We start from the raw sequence: 24,799 nt of genomic DNA, 5'->3' as shown, positions 1-24,799 counted from the left end.
CCCCCCCCCCCCCCCCCCCCCCCGCCATGGGGCTCCGTGCTCAGCGGGGAGTCAGCTTGAGGATTTTTCTCCATCTCCCTCTGCCCCTCCTCCCCTCCTCTCTCTCTCTCTCAAATAAGTAAATAAATAAATCTGAAAAGAATAAGTAATGAGGTGAATATTTTTTTAATCCCTGAACTCATAACAACAGGGTTATTTTCAGGTAGAATCTTGGTATATTTGGAAAAATACCTTTAAAGGTGCTTGAGGAAAAAAAAATTGTTTCCAGTAAGTATGGACTAATCAAAACAATCCTCCCATTGAGGAAACACTAGAAAATGTAGGGATAAAGTGAACAAAATAATCTTAATAAAAGTTCAGAAGAACTAAACAATTATTGAAGATCCAGTTTGAGATTTGGGGAATATAGAGATCTATACAGGTTAGATTGATATTAGGAGTACTTGTCCTCTGTGGATATTTGCTGATTCTGAAAGAGTCGCTGAAAGTCTGGGAAGCTGAGTGGTATTTTGAGTGTCTTATGGGCATAAGGATGAAAATTGGGGTATGAGATCCAAGAGGGTGGTACAGCACCAGTAAACAGTATGTGCCCCATGAAGATTGACTAGGAAGTCATCTGTCCCTTGCAGAGATGAAAACCCAGCTTTGAATCACTTCAGTTTCTGAAATCATTAAAGAGATTGTAGATTTCTAAAGTCAGACATCCGACAGAAAGAAGAGCCTATCATCTTTGAAGAGAACATCATTTTTGGCTTCTAATTTTATTTTTTATATATCTGGACATTTCCAGATCTCAAAGCAAATTGACCAAATACAAAGGGATTGAATAGCATGTGCCAGAATGAGTATAAGAGGGGCTTAAAGCTTTGGTAGTTGTAAGATGCAGATTTTAAATGAAAATTGCTTAAAATATTGAAGGAGATGAATAGGATTAGTGAGAATTTAAGAAGAGAATTGGAAGCTAAAGAAAAGATGCTTAAAACTAAAATTATAGAAATTTTAAAACATAATAATTAAAATGAGGAACTATAGAGATGGGTTTAGCAGTCTATTAGATCTAAATGAAAAGGGAATTAAAGAGCTGGAAGGAAAAGTAAAAGAAAATATCCAGAATGAATTTCAGAAAAGAAAAAAAAAAGGACAAATATATATTCTAGAAGGCAACACAGAACCACACATAAGCAGCCACCTGATTTATGACAAAAGTTACAATGCAAAGCATTGGAAAGTTTGGTCTTTCCAGTAAATGGTATTAACCTCCACTATGCATGACTCAATTCTAGATGGAGAATAAAAGTAAATGTCAAAGGTGAAAGAAAACATTTTAAAAAGCATTTAAAAAAATAAAGGCTACCTTTTAAACTTCAGGTGGTCATAAATTTCTTAAATAGTAAACAAAAACTCTAAATATAAAGAAAGATTGATAAATTGGACTACATTAAAACAAAAATCTTTTTGTCAAAAGAAATCTTTAAAAAGGAAAAAAAAAAGAAAGCCACAGAATGGGAGAAAATATTTTCAAAACATATAGTTAACAAATGACTCATAGTCTGAATGTATAAAGAACTTTTACAAATGAATTTAAAAGGTAATTGAATAGAATAAAAAATTATTACAATTCTTGAAGAGACACTTCACAATAAAGTAAAATAAATGAATAATAAACAAATGAAAATTTGATTAATTTTATTAGTCTTTGAGGAAATGCAAATTACAACCAAAATGATGTATGACTTTACACTCACCAGAAGGGCTAAGATGAAAAGGCATACAATATTGAATTTTGACAAAGATGATGAGCAATTGGAAATCTCATGCACTGTGAGAATGCAAATTGGAATAGACACTTTGAAAAATAGTTTTGATATACATATGCATAGCCTATGATTTAATATTCTACTTCTAGGTATATATTAAACAGAAATGCATGTCTGAGATATATATGTATATATAGATATATACCTACCAAATATCTATATATATAGATATATATCTACCAAAGACATATATAAAGATACGTATAACATCACTATTCCTAACAGCCAACATTTAAAAACCAGGAAAAAATATCAATGTGTATAGCAGCACTATTCTTAATGCCTAAAAATGAGAGACAATCCAAATGTCCATAAATAGTAATTTGTCTAAATAAATTGTGGTGTATTCATTTAACAGTATACTATCCTTGAATGAAAATGAGCAAACTATAACTACAAACAACAGCATGAATAAATCTCACAAATAGATCTAGGAGAAAGATACCAGGAACAAAAGAATACATACTGTATCATTCCATTCATATAAACCTAAGAACAGGGAAAAATTGTTTTAGAAGTCATGGTAGTGCCTGGAATGGAACTCAATAGGAGCTTCTGAGGTGCTGCTTATGTTCTACTTTTTAATCTGTTTGCATCTGTTTTATGAATGTGTTGAGTTTGTAAATATGCATAGCGCTGTGCAATAGTGAATTGTTTTCTCTAGGTATAATTCAGTGTTTACCCAATAAGAATTACTGTTTAAAACAGCATCAAAGAATATCAAATAACTAGCTCTAACTTTAACAAAAGCATGCAAGTCCTTTTCACTGAAAACTACTAAATATTGATAAGAATTGAAGAGCACAAAAATAAATGGAGGGCCATACCATGTTCATGGTTTAGATAATTCAGTATTGTAAAGATATCTGTTTTACTCAAGTTGATATTAAAATTCAGTGTAACTGCAGGCAAAATCCCAACAAATTTTTATGTGAAACAAGACAAACATATTCTAAAATTTATAAAGAAAGGAAAATAGCCAATAGCCTCTTATGTAGTAATAACAATGATAAATGACTTGCTTTAACAATTATTAAGGCTCTCAAAAGATAAGCTGAGGCATATTAAAATTTTTAAGAGTTTGTTTGAGCAAAACTCGATTTGAATAAGGCAACATCCAAACTGGCAGATAGAAAGGAACTCCAAGGAACTGTACAAACTGAAAGACTCACAGGCAGAGCAGGAACAAGAAAGATATACTGGGTAAAAACTCAGGTTGGTTATTGCAAAGTTACTTTCTTTTTTTCTTTTTTTTGGGGGGGTGGGAGAGTTCTATCAGGCAGATTACCTAACTAATGCTGATCAGGTGATTCCTGATTAACTGGGTTAGGATTCCATTTCTGCAAGAGCTGAAACTATAATTAAGTCTCAGTTTGGTGATGTGGGGCTTACCATAAGTAACTCCATTTGGGGCCTCTTGTTTTTAAGACCTGAAAATCTATAGAGATGAACCATGAGAGACTATGGACTCTGAGAAACAAACTGAGGGTTCTAGAGGGGAGAGGGGTAGGGGGATGGGTTAGCCTGGTGATGAGTATTAAAGAGGGCATGTACTGAATGGAGCACTGGGTGTTATACACAAACAATGAATCATGGAACGCTACATCAAAAACTAATGATGTAATGTATGGTGATTAATATAACATAATAAAATAAAATTTAAAAAAAGAAACTCTATAGTAAATCAGTGTGATATTGGTGCAAAATAATGCAAACTGACCAAAGAAAAAACAAAGAATCCAAAAACAGAACCACACATACATGGACACTTGATTTGTTACAGAGCTAACTTTACATATCTCATTTCAATAAATGTTTCTGGAGCATTTAGATATCTGTATTTTTAAGAAATTAGCATAGCACTCACAAAAATTTATTTCAGGTATTTTTAGGTTTCTAACTGTGAAAAGCAAAATAATCATGCTTCCACAAAAAGATATGACACTATTTAAAATGGCTTGGAGGGAAAATTTCTTAAATAAGATACTGTGATATTGTGGTTTATAATAAGAAATATATATTTGGTCTTCCTCCAGTTCCTGGCACATAGCTCCCCAAACCCTTGTAATTTCCTAAGTGATTAGAGCAATAGGGATATCTTTTGTTATAATATTTTGTTTTGTCCTTAGTTCTTGAAATGGCTTGAGAGAGATAAAGGTGAAAGGAGCATCTTTTATTATTCATAACAAGTCCCTTTCGGCCACATCTGAGTTTCTGTTATTAAGGTGATTTTTGGAAAGCCACCAGAGCTCAGTGCCAGAGGAATGATACATGATTAGAGGATTAGAAGTTTCAGTTCAACACCTCCCCCTCAACCTCTCAAGAAGGGAGAAGGGTTGAAGATTGAGTTCAATCACCAATGGCCAATGACTTGCTCAATCATGCCTATGTAATGAAACTTCCATAAAAAAATCCCAAAAGACAGGGTTAGTGAGCTTCTAGGTTGGTGAGCACATGGAAGTGCTGGGAGAGTGATCTGCCCAAAGAATGCATACAAGCTCCATACTCCTTCCCGTATACCTTGCCCTATGCATGTCTTCTCTCTGGCAATTCCTGAATTACATCCTTTTATAATAAAGTAATTAGTAAGCAATTGAATTTTGTGAGCTACTGTAACAAATTAATCAAACCCAAGGAGCGGATTGTGTAGACTTCTGATCTATAGCCAGTGAGTCATAAGCACAGGTAACAACCGGGACTTGCAATTGGCATCTAAATTGGGAACAGGGCAGTCTTGTAGGACTGAATCCTTAATGTGTGGGATATGACACTATTTCCAAATACAAAGAGTCAGAATTAGTTAAATTCTAGGACAGCAGCTGGTGTTGTCAATGTGGGAACTCCCCTCCCCCACATACACATGGCGACTGGAGTAAAGAACTTTCAGGGCATTATATGTAGTGTAAAGGAAAACAATAGTGTATTTTTCCTTTACGAGTACAAAAGGAATAATAAAAAAAATATATCTTGGGACACCTGGGTGGTGCAGTCGGTTGAGTATCCGACTCCTGGTTTCAGCTCAGGTCATGATCTCAGGGTCTCGTGATCGAGCCCTGAGTGAAGCCTCACGCTCAGCATGGAGTTTGCTTGAGATTCTTTCTCCCTCTCTCTCTGCCCCCCCCCCCACTGCTCCCTCTATCTCTGTCTTTCTCAAACTAAATAAATATTTAAAATAAAATAATAAAACATTTTTAATTGTTTGTTAAATTAAGGGCTGCAGCACAGTGAAGATATTATTTACAAAGGGAAAAAGGTAAACCTGAAAATAGGAGAAGTATCACAATGCATATAGCTTTCAAGGATCTTGTATTCAAGATACATAAAGAATTTCTACACGTCAGTAAGAAGAGGAAAGAACCAAATGGAAAAACATGCATATTTTGAAGAAACATTTCAGAAGATAATCAAATAAACACATGAAAAGGAACTCAATTTCTTTATAGTAATCAAGAAAATGAAAATTAAAGCCACAAAGAAATATGGTTACAAATCCACCAGGAAGACTAAATTTAAAGGTGACAATTCCAAATGTTGACAAAAGTAGAACCACTTAGTGTGAGTAAAATTTGAGAGATTTAATCTTCTGTGTTGCCCCTTGAAGAAGGAAAATATGATATTCTCTCCAATTATCAATTTGTTCTTTTTTTTTTAAATTTTATTATGTAATGTTAATCACCATACATTACATCATTAGTTTTTGATGTTCTTGAGTCCAAAGCCTAAGCCACTCTTTTAAGGGTTTATAGACCAATTCCAATGTGGTTGGGGGAGTTCCTCTACACACAACACCAAGCAATTCTCAAACACCAGCAAGGTGTTCAAGAATTCATCTGAATTCTGACAATGTCTATCCAGAGATAGTATCAGATTACAGGTTAGGAGTTCAGTCTTTCAAGACTGCCCTGCTCCCTACTTCAGAAGCCAGTCACAAGCCCCTGGTTGTAACCTGTGCTTCTGACCAACTGAGGTTCCAAAGACCTCTTCCTTAGGTTTGATTAATTTGTTAGAGAGCCTCACAGAACTCAATGGAACATTTACTTAATGTTTACCAGTTTATTAAAGATATGATAAAGGATACAAATCAATAGCCAGATGAAGAAGTATGTAGAGTGAGGTCCTGAACAAAGGAACTTTTTTCTGTGGAGCTTGGGCAGAGTGCAGTGGCAAGTGGAAGCGTTCTGGTTCCACAAGTGTGGAAGCTCTCTGAAAAAAAGACCAACAAGCTGTCCTTGGGTTTTTATGGAGGCTTCATTACATACTCATAATTGATTAAGTCATTGGCCATTGGCTGATTCAATCTTCAGCCCTCTCTCCTCCCCAGAGGTCGGGGGGGTGGAATGGAAGGTTCCATGCCTTTAAACACATAGTTGGTTCTTCTGGCAACTAGCTCTGCCTTGAGTGGGGTTCATAAGTCACTTTCATTAGGGTCACCTGAGTGGCTTAGTTGGTTGAGCCTCTGACTCTTGATTTCAGCTCAGGTCATGATCTCAGGGCCCTGGGATCAAGTCCTACATTTGGCTCCATGCTCAGTGGGGAGTCTGCTTGAGGATTCTCTCCTTCTCCTTCTGTCCCCCCCCACCTCTCTCTCAAATAAATAAGTCCTTTAAAAAAAAAAAAGTCACTTTAGTTAATAACAAGACACTCATTTCACTTTTATGGCTCTGAAGCATTTTCAGGAACTGTGGATGAAAACCAAGTATATCTGAGAAACATGTATTTGGTCATCAGAATGACCAATATATATTTCTTATAAATCATTATATTGCAGCCATGATCTTTCAATAGTTTTCTATCAGATGTCTTTTTTAATGGATAAGTTATTAACACAGGATATTTATTCCATAACCATAATTGTTATTTCATCTAAATTCTGTGCAAGTCTTATCTTACTGACATTGCTAAGTTTATTTGATTATTTTTGTTCACTTGTTCCTACTGGCTCCCATTAGACTTCACAAAAGTAAAGACCCCTTTATTTCTAGATTGCTCCATAATGGTTTTAGTCTGACTATTTGTTGTTATAGATTTAGCTAAGAAGCTTAGCCCCATAATAACAATTTGTGTATAGTAGAGAAATTTTGACTTAGCCTTCCTATCCCCACAATCTCACTAGTCAGTAACAATCAACAGTTAGAATATTGGATGTCCATTTCCTTTTTCTCCTTAAGGATGTGTAGAAGGAAAGAAAAAGGGATTATCCAGTAGTCAATGACATTGATTTTTCAGTAGAGGTATAAAGGTGGTTTCCCTTAGACTTATCTTATGGACAACCTTTTAGCATTGTTATTGTATGCTACTAGTTCAGTTCAATTAACATTTATTAACCAGCTATTTTTGTGTTTTTAAAATAACAAAGATGGCAGTTTTATGCTTCTCTTCCAGGAAGCCACATGAAAGTATAAAGAAAATGACAGAGAGAAATAAAAATGGAATCCCTCTAAAGAAATTAGGGAGAGATCTGATTTATTCATTAATTATACAAAATGCTATAAAATGGTTATTGAGTGCCTTCTGTGCTCTAAGTGCTATCACAGTGTTGGGACATACAGCAGGAAAAACAAACTATGCCAAATATGTGAAAGGGCTGCTAAATTTAGTGACTATCAGAAAGAAAAGTGGAAGCCTTCCCAGAGGTAATGTCCATGGCTGAAGATTTCAGATAAAAGTTGGCTCACTCACCAAATTAAGTAGCCTAAACCTAGACTGAGGGGCCTACCTGACAACTCATTGTTTGGGCCCAGCTTGGCCTGCAGACTTAAAAAGCAAGTTAAGATCAAGCTAAATGCAGAATCGTGTACAGAGAAATCATATCTTCAGGAAACAGCCTCTTAGACAGGCAGGATAGAAGAGAAGAGCAATGCATGGTGAGCATCCTTGCAGTGCCAGTCTCAGCTGGTTCAGAGAATCAAAAGCTAAATCATTTATACATACAATTCTGAATTATGTGGAAAATTATTGATAGCTATGAACATGATGCTGGCTCTCCCATTATATGAACTACCTGAAAATAGTTGGCTTTGGAAGGACCTACCTGTTTGAAAATCTAGTCATCATCATGAAGGAACAATTTAGAATCTCAGGAATGAGTTGCCACAGTGCCCAGAGCTGTTTCCAGTTTTCTAAAGCAGCAGTGAGGATGTGTGTAGAAGTTAACTTCCAGTGTCAAGTATCAATGGGATCAAGGGGAACAATGGTAGTATCTCTGCTGAGAGATGTCAGCACTGGTGTCTTCACAAGAGAAGTTCTGTGTGGAATTTTTGAAGCTCTTTCTGGCAGTGTAGTTCTCATCCCCAATCTTCCCTGAGCTCTGTGAGCCATTCAGTGTGCTTCAATATATTCTGTTTCTCTTAAATTAGATAGAAGTAGACCTTGGCTGGGCTTTTAGGGTAAATACGGTCAAGTCCCGGCTCTTGATCTATCTATGCTTGCACCTGTGAAGTAAATATGACTGGAAGAAAATATATGCACACATACACAAACACACACTGCTTGGTCACACTTAAAATTTAGGACCTCAGTTGTACCCCTAATGGGGGGAGCGATTGTGATTTATAGTGAATAAATCATAATTTATTTAAATAATTCCATATTGTCAGACCTATATGTTGTTTCCAAGTTTTCACCAATAAAAAAGTTGCTGTTATAGTTATCTTTGTAGCTAAATATTTACCACATCCATAATAATTTCCTTTGATTAATTTATTTTCTAAAAGTGGAGTTCTGATTCCAATTATGAAGGACTGGCTTGTATTAGGCTAACTTTACTTCTGTTACAATTATTAATGATGACTGGGGGATAAGATACAACTGTTTGAAGGCATTGGAATACAACCAAAGTAGTTGGGGGCAGGAGAAAATGCAACCATTATAAGAAGGAAAGAACATAAGGTGAGTTCCATATTTAGCTGGCTTTTCTCCTCAGGAAATTTTCTGCTATGTGAAGGAATAGAGCCCATGCAGAAAAAAAGAGTCTCACAGGACTGAGGAGACGGAAGTCAGAGTTTCAGACTGGCAGAGAGAGTGCAATTGGGTGGCAATATCCCAAAAAAGGGAGGCTGCAAAGGAGTCCCCAAATCTCCTAATGATTCTCTTCAAGATATTGCCAGACTCCTAATTATTCATGCAAGAAAAAACAATGGAAAGCAGCAGCTGGGAGGAAAAAAAAAATGGAGCAGACTTCAATATCTGCCCGCTGCTAAGAGAAGAGATTGAAGTTCAAATTCTACCAAATCAGAAGAACTTACTAAATACCCAGGACTTTTCACTGAACTATCAAAAGGGCAATGACAGAATAACAACAAAATGGAAACAATCTTTAAAAAGAAAAAGAAAATAGCTAAAATCAACTCATGAAAGAAGTAAGGTGATCTTTTGATATCCTACCTACAACCCACCAAAAAACTGAAAATTAAATTAATCTTCTTTGGAAAGAAGATTACATTATCTGGAGACTATGAAATTTTTTAGTCTACCATTTCCAGTATTAAATTAAAAATTAAAGGCATGCTAACATACAGGACCAATGGAACAAAACCAAGAGAAAAAGACCAGTAAAATAAACGCATGAGTGAATCAGATATTGGAGTTATCAGAGATTTTTAAATAATACAATTGAATTAATTCAAGAAAATAGAGGGAAAAATGGGAAATTTCAGTAGACATCTAGAATCCAGCCACACATATGCACACACACACACACATACACAACCTGTCAAATGGAAATTCTAAACTTAAATAAAATGACGAGGATGAAGAATTTGCTAATTAGCAGATTGGAAAAAGCAAAAAGACAAAAAGAATGAGTTAATCATATCATAGAGCTGTGGAGAGCATTCAAAGCAATGCACAAGGAGAAAAAGTGTACAGAAAAAAGCATGAGAGACTTGTAGGATAGAGGGAAAATGCTTAACGTATGTTAATCAAAGGGGCTATAGTTAAAGAAATAGCGACTGATAATTTCCTAGATGTGAATAGATATCAAGCCACAGGTTCAAGGTCTGCAAACCCCACATAGTATAAATAGAAAGAAAACCACTGTTAGGAACATTATAGCCACACTGCTAAAAACTCTAGATAGAGTGAAATCTTAAAAGGGAGCTAGAGGGAGAAAAAAGAAAGTTCAAGAAGTACAATTACAGGGTCAAACAGTTTATAAATTTGTTTTTTTGTTGCTTGTTTGTTTGTTTTAGATTTGGATGTAAACTCTCAATCTACTCTTCAGAAATTCAGCAGCTTTTCCACACATCCTGGAAAATAGTGTCACAAATTTCAGTTGTAACTTTGGTATTCTAAATAGTAGAATATTTAAGCCTCTTTAATATTTAATCTGTTGTGGTTTCTGAATGATGAATGGACTCTTGGCAGTTTTGGAGACAGTCAGCCTTTTTGACTGAAACTTCATTGACTTTGGCCTTTTGGGGGCTTTTTACTTAAAGTGCAGTTTATAATTTAGACATTACTGAAATAGTGTTCCCATGCAGATTTATGCCAGATTATCCCTACACCTATGCACATAAAGGTGATTTTGCAGGTTTCCATATTCACTGTCTTCAATCACAAAGGACAAAATTGTAAGGGCTCTTAGGGTTTGCACTGCTTATATATTGTTTTTCTTTTTTTGTTGTTCTTAAATTGAAGTTATACTTGCTCACAGAATGGTTTATGCATTTATTAGTTTTCTAAGTAATTTTGATTTTATTGCGACTCTTGGTTTCATAACATGCCTTCAGGTGTCCTTGAAAGAAGCGCTTTCATCTCTGTGGATTCAAATGCCCTCCTTTGGCTTACATGGGCAGCAATTATGGTGTCCTGTATCATCTAGTCTCTTTACACAGCGATCCCTATGAAGCTGAGATGCAAAGATTCTACCCCAGTGATTTAGGTCTGGCCTCATTCCAAGCCTTAATTGATGGAGACTTTGTCCTGTATTTAGTATTCAGTATAGAGCAAAGCATTTCTCATGAAATGGTTCCAGGGAATGAAAATGACCTAGTTGTTGCAAGCCTCTCAGGAAAGTGGAATTACCTTCTAGACCAGGCCTGAGACTCAGTGCTGTGCTGACCACTTTCTCTTGCCAAGTAATTTCCTAAGGTACAAACTAGACTCATTTTGAAAATATAAAACTCTATTAAGTATATATACAATAAAGTAAAAAGACAAGGTCCAAAATGTTATGAGCACACATTAGAATTGTAAACCAAAAAAATTAATAAAAGCATATGAAGAAAGCCTGGAAGGAACTCCACCAAAATAATAACAATGGTAGTTTGAGTACTGGAATAATAGGAGATTAATTTTCTTTTCACCATTTTACATAATTCCTGGATTGTAGTTATATTACCTTTATAATTAAACAATAAATTTCCTTTAAAAATGATGTTAAAATAACTCTCTGATAAAAATTTTGACAACCTACTTTTATAACCTCCTCTCCTTAGCAATAGACCTAGGATTATATCGCTGGAATGTCATAACTAAGATCATAACATGTTAATAACCCAACTGAAGTTCTTAACATTATGGTTTGCTTATTTTTTTATACACTGCTTTTTAGCACCTGTACAATTCAAGCCTTTTAATTACATTTTGCATGACTGTCAGGCAAAGTAATTGCGAGCAAGTTTTCGTATATGCATTTTTCTGAAGCTTGACATATTATAGCAATCCAAATGTAGTGGGAACACTGCATTTAACCAAGCAGGAAGACAAAGCAGTAATTGTGATTTCACTCTAGGTCATTAAGAATGGAATTTTTGAGTCATCTTTTTAATCTTACAGGTGCCTTAATCACTGAAATAAGATTACTTTATCAAAAGTATGTGAAGACCTCATATACCTTCTAACAAATCTTCTAGACTACAAATAAAAAATATGAAAATTAAAAACTAATATGAGGGGCGCCTGGGTGGCTCAGTTGGTTAAGCGACTGCCTTCGGCTCAGGTCATGATCCTGGAGTCCCGGGATCGAGTCCCGCATCGGGCTCCCTGCTCAGCAGGGAGTCTGCTTCTCCCTCGGACCCTCCCCCCTCTCATGTGCTCTCTTTCTCATTCTCTGTCTCTCAAATAAATAAATAAAATCTTTAAAAAAAAAAAAAACTAATATGAAATTTTTTGCACAAGTCTTATTTGACTACAAAATAGGTTTAGAAATAGAATCAATGATTTTATATGCATTTAATCTTTGTTCTTCCTGATACTGTTCTTTGATATTAACTCTACATAGTTTGAATGACTAGAGAAAATATCCATATCACTTTAAGTTAGCATAACTTTTATCTTTACCTGCATTACTGGAAAACTATGTAGTTATCTTTAAGCTAAGTAAATTTACTTTAGAAATAAATTGTACAATAATATTTCTTTTCTAAAGGTGCCGAGATCAGGAACCATGGGAATAGCTCCCATGGAGACATGACAGCTATACAATTACAATTACATCATGGTTGACTTCTTTCTATGTCTTTTTACAGTAAGTTCTGAAGAACATACATTTGCCCTTTTGGCAAATTTATACCAGTTTTCAAGCTTACTTTGGGCTTCTTAGTATGTATGTCAAAGGAAGGCTTTTCTTACCTGGAATGAGTATGGCAAGGGAACATGCTGTTTTGTGCTATTATTTGCTCACTAAACAAAGTTGAGCAGGTGATGTCAAGCTGAGTGTTAGAGCAATTTCATATGACTCCAATCTCACCCTATGCCTTGAAAGGGAATGTGAATTAACTTTCCTGCTCTGGGTTTTTGCAATCATGCGCTATTTCATAGAATCACAAATAAGTAGAGTCAGAAGGAAATTCTAATCCAGTGGTTGTGGAGTTCAACTCCTTTTTCAAAAAATCAATCTTGTGTGAGGCCTAAGACATAAAATGATATAAGCAGAAGTCCTTTATTGATTGAATAAGAGGCTGCTGGGCAGCCCCTGCAATTCATTTGTTCTATCCCTTCTTTCTCTGTGGGAGCTATTGAGCATCTTAACAGAACACAAGAGATTCTCAGAACAGATTGCAAACCACAAATCTAATTCCAATTTCTCTCATATTACAGGTAAGTCATCAAAAGCCTAAAGAAGTGAAGCTACCCGACCAAAGTTATAGAACGCAAAGCCTTGCACACATTAGGTCTCAAAATATAGGTTATCAGGATAGATATTATATTAATCAGTGAAAGAGGCAGATCTTCAAATCTAGAGCATCTTTTCCCATCAAAATTATTGTTGCTGCTTAATGGAACATTTTATTCATTTGTCTGAAAGCGTTCAAAGGAAATTGTAAAAGGAGAATGGTGGTTATGAAAATCAGCCCCAGGGGCTCCTGGGTGGCTCAGTCGGTTAAGCGTCCAACTCTTGGTTTCAGCTCAGGTCATGATCTCATGAGTTGTGAGATCCAGCCCCATGCTGGGCTCTGCACTCAGCAGGGAGTCTGCTTGAAGCTGCTCTCCCTCTGTCCCTCCCCCCACTTGCACATGCTCACACTCGTGCTCTCTCTCTAGAACAAATAAATAAATCTTTGAAAGTCAGCCCCAAAGCCTACGGGTAGGTCAAGGAACTTACAAAAAGTCTGGGAGAGATCTCAGCATGTCATCCTGAGGGAACCACAAAATATTTAATCAAATATCACTGCTGCCCAGATCTGGTGGAACCCTGGCTACCACTGGAGCCATGAATGCTCATTACGTACAGAGAGGTGTTTACAGGGAAGTAATTTCCCAAGAGTAAGAGCTCTGGTCAATTCTGAATTGGGTTAAAGTCATGCTGGATCCTCAATGTGGAGAATCTATAATGTAGATTATGGTTGAGGCTCTGTAATGTCACTGAAATTGTAAGGGAGCTCTTAAGACATCTAGATATTCTGATTGCTTAAAAATTACAGTGTGTTGCAGTATACATTCTCACTTTATATTAGTTAAAATATTAAAATATTTGATTTGAGCAGGGTACTGATTTCTTGACTCAAAAGTCACTTCCCCTCTACGTTATCAGTCACCTCATAACTCAGCAGTTATTACATCAGATTTAGTAGAAATATAAAATAAGTTATCACAAAATCAAAAAGTTATGCTTACTACAACCATGTGAGATCTGTAGAGAATACAATGAGACTTTTGTTGGGTCTGAGAATTTCATCTAAAATATGGAAGCTGAGACAGTGAAGGACAAGTTTTGTTACTTATCTAAAGAGGAGCAACAGATAGATCCCCCAATGGCCAAACTAGTCCAACCATCATCATTCCCAATAGCTAGTGTAAGAAAAGGTCACTGGTTTGTTGGAGAACAAAGTCAATGAAGGGATTTCACAGGTACATTTAAGACTATACATCCCCTCTTTCCTCTAAGTCAAGTAAGGGTGCCTTCCAGTAACCAACCAGAGATTGGAATGTCTGTCAAGAGGGAGATGGAGATTTCACTAACACACTCCCAATCCCTTTGCCAATGCTTGCTAATTGCAAAAATGCATAGGTCTGCCCATGCTGGTATATAGCAGATACCTCCAGCTCGGCATGTGTGCCCTGGAGTTTGTGGAGGCAAAGAATGGTGCTTGTCTCTCACAGGCGATTGCCTAGAGCAGGCTCCATTTGCAGAGCAAGAATAAAGGATGCAGTGAATTGGCCTCACTCCTGGAACATGTCAGGGCCAGGTGGTATGCATTTTCACATGGATCACCTGGATACCCAGAAAAGTAGCCAGGTTTGAATATTTTAGAAAGGACTGGGATGTCTGCCAAAAGGAAAAAATGGACCATTTTGCTTTGTTTGTAGGAGTGGAGGGCAAGTTGTAATAAGTCATCTAAAGCATCCATCGCCTACACTGTGAAATGGTACAGTACAGAAATATCCAGCAAGGGGAGTAGGGCCTTTGCCACTTTACTTTGCACCCTCCCTAGCTACTGACCACTGAATAGTTAGAAGCAGAGGGAGGAGGAGGTGCAAGAAAGTCATATTTGAAGTCAGTAGGGAGAGGAAAAAATAAGATGATCACTCTATCCTATTTAAGATAGACCATTGGGTATACCAGTTATACTTTTCTAAACTTAATTTATAGTAGGTAGAGGAAACCAAAACTCAGAAAGATGATTGACCAAAGGCACAAAGGTAGGAAGTGACAAAGCCAGGAGTCTTGTGACTCCAAAGTGGATTTCTTGAGAGAATGCCACCTTCACTTTATAGCAAGCCTGCAGAGAAATGGAGCAGAATACATATACCCCATGCTACCTTTCTCTGTGGCATTTTCAACTTACATCCTTGAAGGATCAGATTGGAAAATTGCCAGTGATTATTCTGGCACTATCGGGGTGATGGTGGGTAAGTTGCTTCACCTCCCTAAGCCTCGTTTCGCTCATATATAAAATGCAAAGATTGGATCAACTCAGCTCTAAATTCCCTTTTAGATTTTATCAAGATTTAATCATAGCTCAAAAAAGAGAGAGAGGAGAATAAAGGAGAGGAAAAAGGAAGGAAAAAGAAGGGAGGAGAGGAAGGCAAGGGAGGGAAGGGGGGGAAAGGACAGAAGGACCGGAGGGGAGGGGAGGAGAGGATTAGAGGGGAGGGGAGGCGAAAGATATGCAAAAGTGCATAAGATTCTATATTAGTTGCATCAGTTGAATGTTTTGTACCTTCAGTTTGTATTTTTCAGGGTAGTCAGAGAATTCAATTAGAACTTCCAAAAGTGACTTTATTTTCATATTCTCTCCCTTCTCTGTTCCATCACTTCTTTTAGGGGCATTACTAAGATGATTTCATAAAAAAAAAGAGAAAACAATTTTAAGAGATTGAAACATTTCATCCTCCCTGAAATGCTATCAGTTGTGGACAGTACAAATTCTGCCGTGTCTGAACGCCTCCCCATAACTGGATTCCCAGGAGGAATGGCAGTAGGGAGGTTTCTTTGCTTTGTTTGTTTTTTTGTTTGTTTTGGTTGTTTTTTAAACACGTGATGGGAATGAATCTGGAAAACTGTAACTTCAGATGGGTCTGTTGCTGCAGCTTTCAATCCTGTCACAATAGGTGTCATGAAGATGAATAAAGTTGGTGCCATCTTCTGTTTTCATTATCATCCAACGGGCTGGGATCGGAAAGGATTCATTTTGCGCCACTGTCATTTCTCATTACGATCTCTGTCGTGAGAGTGAATTATAACAGCCCTCCAATGCCGGCTGTGGCTTTGCTCTCATTACAGACTTTCATTCTTGGGACGAAGATGGTAATAAGAATGGAATGTCGTGTAAAAACAGAGCTCACTTTCATGACAGTTGGAAATTGGTGATGAAAATGGAAAATGGCAGAAAAAAAATTAATCCTTTTTTTTGTGGCAAAAATTGTCCTGCAAACAACAGCGTGTACCAAAGGTATCCCTCACGGTGGCAATAACAAAGCAATGAAAAGGCAAACAATGAACAGCTTTTGGAGCAAATGAGGATTTCTGAGGCATCCATCTTGCTTGGTGCTTTGGAAATACATCTCTTAATCCTGAATAATGTAACATCCATTTAGCTCCAAAAGTAATGTGATAGGCAATTAGGAGCTTCTCTGTTCTCCCTTCAGTGATGTTGAGTATCTCTATTACATACTGCCAGAAAGGCCCTTACCAAATTTATGGAAGCCATTAGAATTTCTATATAGGATGCCTTTCTCACACACACACACACACACACACACATGCATCTCTGTGTATGTGTGCTTGTGTACATACGATTCTAGAAAAGTATTTACTGACTCAACAATAGTGGCTTTGAAAGGAAGGACTTCCACTTTCTATTTATTGATCGATTTTTTGTAAAAACCAAGAGCATTTACCACTCTTAAAATTACAGGCATGATAGCCTTCTTTCCCATCAAAATAATGGCTCTATATACCACTGAATTACCTTTACTACCAGAGTCTATTGTCAACTCTGGATACATATTCTCTAATTTAAAATTGAATGGGGGGAACTGCCATTTGCATCCACATTTTTTAATAAATGCCTCAGTCTCTTTCTTTACAGATTCTTTTTCCTCACCCTATTCCAAATGTGATATTTTTTCTTTTCCACTCAGAGGTCCTCTCTCTTCAGAATGAGCGTTAGAGCATGCTAATTGTGGAAAGAACGTAGTGTGAAATAGTCTTTTCATTAGATTTCATTTAAAGCATTTTATTTAATGTTTTATCATTTGCCCAACATATATAACAGACACTCAGGATTTATCCACTTTTCAACACATGTCATTATTGGGAAGGAAAAGAGGCATTTTAATATGCATGTGGAGCACAGAACCATTTATAAGATGGTTATTGAGTGCAGAAATGTTTATTATGTGCATGTTAGTGTTTGGCGTACATTTAAGGTTGCTAAATATTGACACAGTTGCCTGTGCTCTATGGACAAGCCAGGGGAGTAGGCATGAGAGACCACTTTTATTAGTATGAAAAGAAGGCAGTTACTCTGTAAGACACCACCTGAATTCATTTGGTTCCTTTTACTTTGGAGTGATTCATGGCAAGGCCACACTTTAAACCTCAAAATCTTTTATACTTTTAGGAGCCAGGATGGGGGAATAAAATGGTAATTGTTAGAAACAGAGGAAAAACAGATTATTTTAAACGAGTAGAATTTTTACATAGTGAATATGCTGGAATAATTTTACATAGTTCTGCCAAGTCATTGACAGTGTTTTCAACTAAAACATCTGAAATAGTAGATTGTCCTAAAGCTTTTTCTGAAGAGCATTTTGTGTAACTGTGCAAAGGTTGAAAGTGTAGAACTCTTCAAATCATATAGGGAAAGCGCATTTTAAAGCGCACGTTATTAAGCACGGTAGAAAACCCAGGAGGCGTTTGTTTTTAAAGATCTGTGACCAAAGATTCTAATTCGATAGATTTGTAGCAGGGCCTGCAACCCCCACAGCTGTACACCGGGGCTCAGCACGCAGAGAGCCACAGCAGGAATCTGTATTTTTTAAAAGCTTTTTAAAAAATAATTCTGATACAACCTTGCATTAGAAATCCCTGTTTTGAAGTTATGATGAACTAGCTAGATATTTCTCTTTTCTATGGCTCGCTTGATCAACTTTTCTCCTCTTAATGAGGATATTCTTAAATCAGTCCGTCCATCAAACATTTATGTGAGCACCTATTCTGTGCCAATATTGCATTTGGAGCGGGCTGGAAAACAGTGGAGAGACAGTAGTGACAAGGCATTTGTGGCTTGCATCCACAGGACTCACAGGACTACAGCAAACAAACAAATAGTTCTTAATGGGCAGGCAAACACTCTGGAAGTTATCCCCTTAAGGCTCAGCACAGAGGGAGCAGACAAAAACACCCATCTCCCAGTCTTTCCCGGACAGGAATGAGACTGCATACTTTACAAGCTCCTGCCCGAGGGTCTGACTGGTTTGTAATTTAGCACACTTCTAAGGGATGGTTGTGAATTCCCTAGAGAATGGAGGAGGGGAGGAACCCCGGGCATTCTCTCCCCGCTTTCTCCTCTGGCTCTCTAGGGACAAATCCAGATCACCAGCATCTCCCTGGAAAGATCTTTTATACACGTCTGGCACCTGATCTGTTGTAACTGCTGGCCCAGGACTGGGCACCTGGACTGCCTGGCTCTGACAGCCATGAGGCTTGCATGCAGAATCCCACAGTACAGTAGTCAACAAAGAAGCAGTTTTTAAATGAGCTCAGGAACATACACCCCACCCCCCATCCACCCACCCCCCAGCCCCCACCGGGAGCAGATAAAAATCCCTACCTTCCAGTATTTCTGTGGAAGGGGCTTTACATACTTTCCAAGCTCCTGCTTGAGGGTCTGGATTCTAATCATCCTGCACCTAGGTGTTAACTGTGATCCTCCTCTGTGGGACACTGATGGATCTTGGCACACCTTCAACTACTGGGAGCCACTAAGAAAAATGATGGTAGATTGGACAATCACAACAGTTTGAGGCATGACTAGGATTTCGGGCCAAGCTAATAAAGGGTTAATATCCAAAATATACAAGGAATACATACAAGTCAATAGCAATAATAATAATAATAAAAATGGGCAAGGAACTTAGACATTAAAAAAAAAAAACACGTACAAATGACCAACAAGTACATGAAAAGATGCCCAACAACACTAATCATCAATGCAAATCAAATGCGCATCAAAACCACAATATCACCTTATACCTGTTAGGATGTCTTTTATCAAAAAGACAAGAAATAACATACTGTTGAGGATGTGAAGAAAAGGGAACTCATGCACTGTTGGTGGGGATGGAAACTGGTACAGCCACTATGGAAAACAATATGGGGATTCCTCAAGAAATTAATAATTTAGCTACTGTACAATTCAGCAACGCTACTTCTGGTTATATCTCTGAAGGAAAGGAAATCACCATCTCAAAATCATCATCTCTCTCTGAACTTTCATGTTCATTGCAGTATTATTAACAATAGTCAAAGTATGGAGACAAGTGTTTGTTGATGGCTGGATGGATATACACAATAGAACATTATTCAGCCTTAAAAAGGGAAATCCTGACATTTGCAGCTATATAGATGAAACCTGAGGGCATTATGCTAATAAGCAAGACAAAGAAAGACAAATACTTCATGGTATCATTTTATGTGGAACAAAAAAAAAAAAGTTGAACTCAGAAACCAAGACTGGGGGAGGAAGATATAGGGAGAGGCTGATAAAGAGGTTACAACATGACTAAGGTCTGTGGCTCTAATGTATAACTAAGCAACTAAAGTTGATAACACTATTGTTTAATTGAAACTTACTAAGAGAGTAGAATGTCTAAGTGTTCTCATCAAACAAAGGTAAATATGTGAGGTGATGGGTGTATTAATTAACTCAATGATGGTATTCCTTTCACAATGTATACATGTAACAAATCATCACGTTGTCCACTTTAAATATCTTACAATTCTATTTGTCAAATATACTTCAATGATGTTGAAAAGAAAAAGAAAAGCAAATAAATTGTTTTGGAATCCCAAATGTTTTTTGATAGTTCGATTATTTAATCCTACAATATTTACAGATGATAACTTCTCCCTTGAAAATCATCTCTTTATGTTTAAGCTTTAAAGAACAACAAACAGATTTTATTTAAGTTGCTTATATACATAGTCCTTTTATTTAAGTTGCTTATATACATACTCATTACATCAACCATTTTATTTTTAATCACCAATAACTGATCAATTAATGTCAAATCAAATCAATGCTACAATCAAATCAATTTTCTTATTCATGATAAAAATTACTTTTTTTTCCATGATAAAAATTACTTTTAAAGCAATGGAGGTTTTTTGTGGTTGTTTGTGTTTGGTTTCCTTGTTATTGTTTGTTGGTTATTTTTTTTTTTGTATGTTTCATTTGTATAGCCATTATATATTTCACTTGTGTAACCGTGAACTTAGATTTATTATTTAACTTCAAAATGGAAAAAAAGGACTGAGGAAAATACTTTACCATGGTGATTTTAACACTTGGTTTATAGAATTTTGGTTTGTGAGTGGATGCCTCAAAGGTGAGGGGCTGTTTGAGAGTAGCTTAAAGCAGAAAAGAGAATCAATAAGAATGGCAGACCGTTTACATAAGGTTACATTCCTAACTTTATACTTTCGACTATATCAGCTCTAGGGAATGGGAAGCACATATATGTGCTTGGTTAGCCATTATTTAACAGAAGACCTTAAATAAAATTGGGTAGGTTACTTTCTTCAGTTCACATTGCATCTTGAACTCTTCTATTCAATAAGCTTCATATTTATTTAAAGTCTGAGTCAAGATACTGCTCTAAATCTTAGTCATTCATAGGTTGTTAGATTTTAAGGTAACTTCTATGTTTTCACTATTATAAACAATTCTATAGTAAACATCTTTATGGGTATACTTTTCCTTATATGTTAGATTATTTTCTTTGGATGCTAGAATGGAGTTTTATGGGTGAAATGCAGGAACATATTGAAGGCTCCTGAGACATACTGCCAAATTATTTCTGAAAAAAGTTTCTGGCAGTTGCAGCTGAAGTATATAAACCCAATAGCATTATCATGTTGACTTTCCTTTTTTTGTTGTTTAGTTTTTTGTTCATTCTTATTAAGAGAGATACAATGTATATATAGCAAAATTTGCCTGTTTTAGTTGTACAGTTTGTTGAACTTGACAATTGTAGAGTGAGTGTAACCACATGAATTTATACAATATTTCCATCACCCTAAAAAGTTATCTTGTGCATCCATGGTACCCTCAGCCCCTACAAACCATTGATTTTATTTTTGTTGTTATAATTTTTCTTTTTTCCAAAATAACATATAAGTGGACACATAGGGTATGTAACATTTTTCAACTTGTTTCTTTTACTTAGTTTAATGCTAAGAACATCATGTTGTTGATGTATCCTTAGCATGTTCTTTTTTTGTTTAGTAGTGTTCTATTCAATGGATGAACCACAATTTACATATCCATTCACCAGTTGTTGGAATTTGAACGGTTTGAAGCTTTTGGTAATTATGAATGTAACTTTTATGATCATATAAGTACAGCTCTTTGTGTGGAGATATGTTTTCCACACTTGTAAAAATACTTTGGAGTGGGATGGTTGGTTCATATGTTAAGTATACATTTAACTTTCTACCACACTGCCAAACTGTTTTCTGAAGTGGCTATCCCATTTTCCATTCTCATTAGCAATCTATGGAGGTGCAAACGCTTTACATCCTCACCAGTAATTTTTTTTTCTTTTTGTAATTTTAGCCAAGCTAGTAGGTACATAGAGATAGCTCACTGTGATTTAAATTTTAATTTTCCTAATGATTAATGATGCCAAACATCTTTTCTTATGTTTATTTGATATCTACAGGGGGTTTTTTTGTGTGTGGTATATGAAGTTTCTCTTCAAAAATTTTGTCCACTTATATTGGATTGGGTGTCTTATTATTATGTGTTCTAAGAGTTCTTTTGAGAGCTAAAAGTTTTAATTTTGAAGTATAAGTTATCAATTTTTATTTTGTGGTTTGTGCCTTTGTGTGCTTTATAAGAATATTTGCTTTCCCCAAGGTCACAAAGGTTTTCTCCTATATTTTCTTCTAGAAGTTTTATATCTCTAAGTTTCACAATTAGATCTATGATAAAATTGGGGTTAATCTTTTCTTTGTATATGATGTGTGGGAAGAGAAGGGAAGAAGTATTTTTTTTTTCTTTGTTTCCATAGTACATTTTGTTGGAAAGGGTATACTTTCTTTCTGGAATTACCTTGGCACATTACGTTTGTCAAAAATCAAGTGGGTCTTTTTTGGACTCTTCATTTTGTTTCATCAATCAATACGTCTATTCTGCCACTAAAAGCACACTGTCTTGATTACTGAAGCTTTATAGTAAGGCTTGTATGTCCTCCAAATTTGTGTGTCCTCCAAATTTGTGTGTCCTCCAAATTTGTTCTGCTTCAAATTTGTTGGGCTATCTGGGGGCATTGCTCTTCCATTTAAATTATAGAATCACCTTCCCAATATCTAAAAATAAGCCTCCTTGGATTGTGATTAGTATTTTTTGGAATCTATATATCAATTTAAGAATAATTAACAATGTAACAATATTGAGTATATCTCTCAATTTATTTAGATCATTTTAAATTTCTCTCTTCAGTGTTTTTTACTTTCAGTATAAAATTATTGCACATATTAGTTACAAATATTTCTAGGTGCTTCATGTTTCCTTTTACATGCTATTATAACTTATGAAGATTTTAAAATTTTATTTCAATATCCAGTTGTTCAGTACTAGTATGTAAAAATATAATTGAGTTTTGTAAGTTGACTATGTATCCAGTGACCCTTCTAAGCTTATTTATAATTTCTAGAAGGTATTTTGTAGGTTCTCTTCAATCGTATTCATAGATGACTATGATTCTGTGCAAGTAATTATAATCATGTTTCTTCATTTCAAGTCTGTATACCTTTTAATTTTCTTATCGTGTCTTATCACAAGGCTAGGACCTCCCATACAGTGTTGCATAGAAGTACTGAGGTTGGACATCTTATCATTCACTACCTTATGGGAAAAACCCTATTCTTTTACTCTAAGTATACTGTCAGTTATCAGTTTTTGTAGATATCCTTTATCAAGTTAAGGAAGTTCCCTTTTATTGTTAGATGGCTGAAAGATTTTTTTTTAATAGATGTTGAATTTTTTCAAATTCTTTTATTATAACTACTGAGATAATACATTTTCCTACTTCATTGTTTTGATATAGTGAATTATAAAATTAATTTTCAAATAGTGAATCAGTCTTGTATTTCAGGGATAAATATCATTCATTCATTTTATATCATTCTTTTTTATGTCTCTAAATTTGATCTGCTAATGATTTCTTAGAGAATTGTATATCTATGTTCATGCAAAGATATTGGATCATGGGAAGCTTTTATTTTAATACTGTTTTTGTATTAATTTACATTTTCTTGTAATGTTCTTGTTTGGTTTGGGGAACAGTAGGCCTCATACAATGAGTTGGAAAGTGTTCTCTCATCTTTCATTTTCTGAAGAAGTTTGTGTAAAATTGCCGTAATTCTTTATATGTTTCATGAATTCACACATGCTGCCACCTGGGCCTGTAGTTTACTTTGAGGGAAGACTTTAAGCTATAAATTTATATTGCTTAAAAGATACCAGGTTATTGGGGTGCCTGGGTGGCTCAGTCAGTTAAGCGGCTGCCTTCAGCTCAGGTCATGATCCCAGGGTCCTGGGATCGAGCCCCGCATCGGGCTGTCTCTTCAGCAGGGAGCCTGCTTCTCCCTCTCCCTCTGCCTGCTGCTTCCCCTGCTTGTGCTCTCTGACTCTCTGTCAAATAAATAAATAAAATCTTTTTAAAAAAAATCTCTAAAAGATGAGGATTAAAAAAACATATCAGGTTATTTTGGTTATCTCCTTCCTGAGTGAGCTTCAGTAGTTTGTGTATTTCCAGAAATTTATTCATGTTATCTAAGTTTTAAAATTTCTTGGCATAATGTTCATAATATTCTGTTATTATCCTTTTAAGAGCTGCACTTATGGTCTCTCTTTTAGTCTAGATATTGACAATTTTTACCTACTTTTTTTCCCCCTTCAGCACATTGGCTAAAGCTTTATCAATTTGATTAAACTTCTGAAAGAATTAGTTTTCAGATTCATTGATTTTATTTTTTATTGTTTATTTTTATTTCATTAATTTCTGCTCTTTATTATTTCCTTCCCTTTGATTGCATTGGTTATAGTTTTCTTTTTGTAGTTTTTAAAGTGATGGCTTAGTTTTGATTGGAAATATTTCTAATACAGTAATTTGATATGATTATCTCCATGTGCTGCTTTAGCTAAAATGTCCCTCAAGTTTGATATGTTGTATTTTTATTTTAATCCACTACAAAACACTTTGTAATTCCCCCCCTTTGAATTATGGATTACTTAGAACTGTATTATTTAAATCCAAATATTTGGGATTTTCCAGATTCTTTCTGCTATCAATAGTTATTTTCATTCCATTGTGGCTAGATAGATTACTTTGCTTGATTTAATTCTTTTAACATGTTAATTTTGTCTTATGTCCCATACTATGGTCTGTCTTGGTGAATATTCTCTGTACAATGAAAGAGTGTGTATTCTGTTCTTTTGATGTGAAGTGTTCTTTTGATGTGAAGATCAACTTGATTGATAGTGTTATTCTTTTATATCTTCTCTATCCTTAGTTATTTTCTGTCTCCTTGTTTGATTATTGAGAAAAAAAATTTGCCGTCTCCAGCTATAATGGTTGATCTGTCTCTTTCTCCTTTTAGATGTGTCAGTTTCTGTTTCATATATTTTGATGATCTATAAGGTGAATACATAGTTAGGATTGTTATGTCTTCTTAAGGAATTGATTCCTTTACCAGCACAATACCATGGTTTCAGAGAATCTGGCAGAAGACACAAGATCCTTGGGTCAGAGACAAAGCCTTTTATTACTCACAGCAAAGAAAATAGCATGAGCTTCATGTTTAC

Source organism: Phoca vitulina, unplaced genomic scaffold (genome assembly GCF_004348235.1).
Source record: "Phoca vitulina isolate PV1807 unplaced genomic scaffold, GSC_HSeal_1.0 scaffold19, whole genome shotgun sequence".
In the NCBI taxonomy this organism is placed as follows: domain Eukaryota; kingdom Metazoa; phylum Chordata; class Mammalia; order Carnivora; family Phocidae; genus Phoca; species Phoca vitulina.
Note: the sequence above shows the minus strand (reverse complement) of the source record.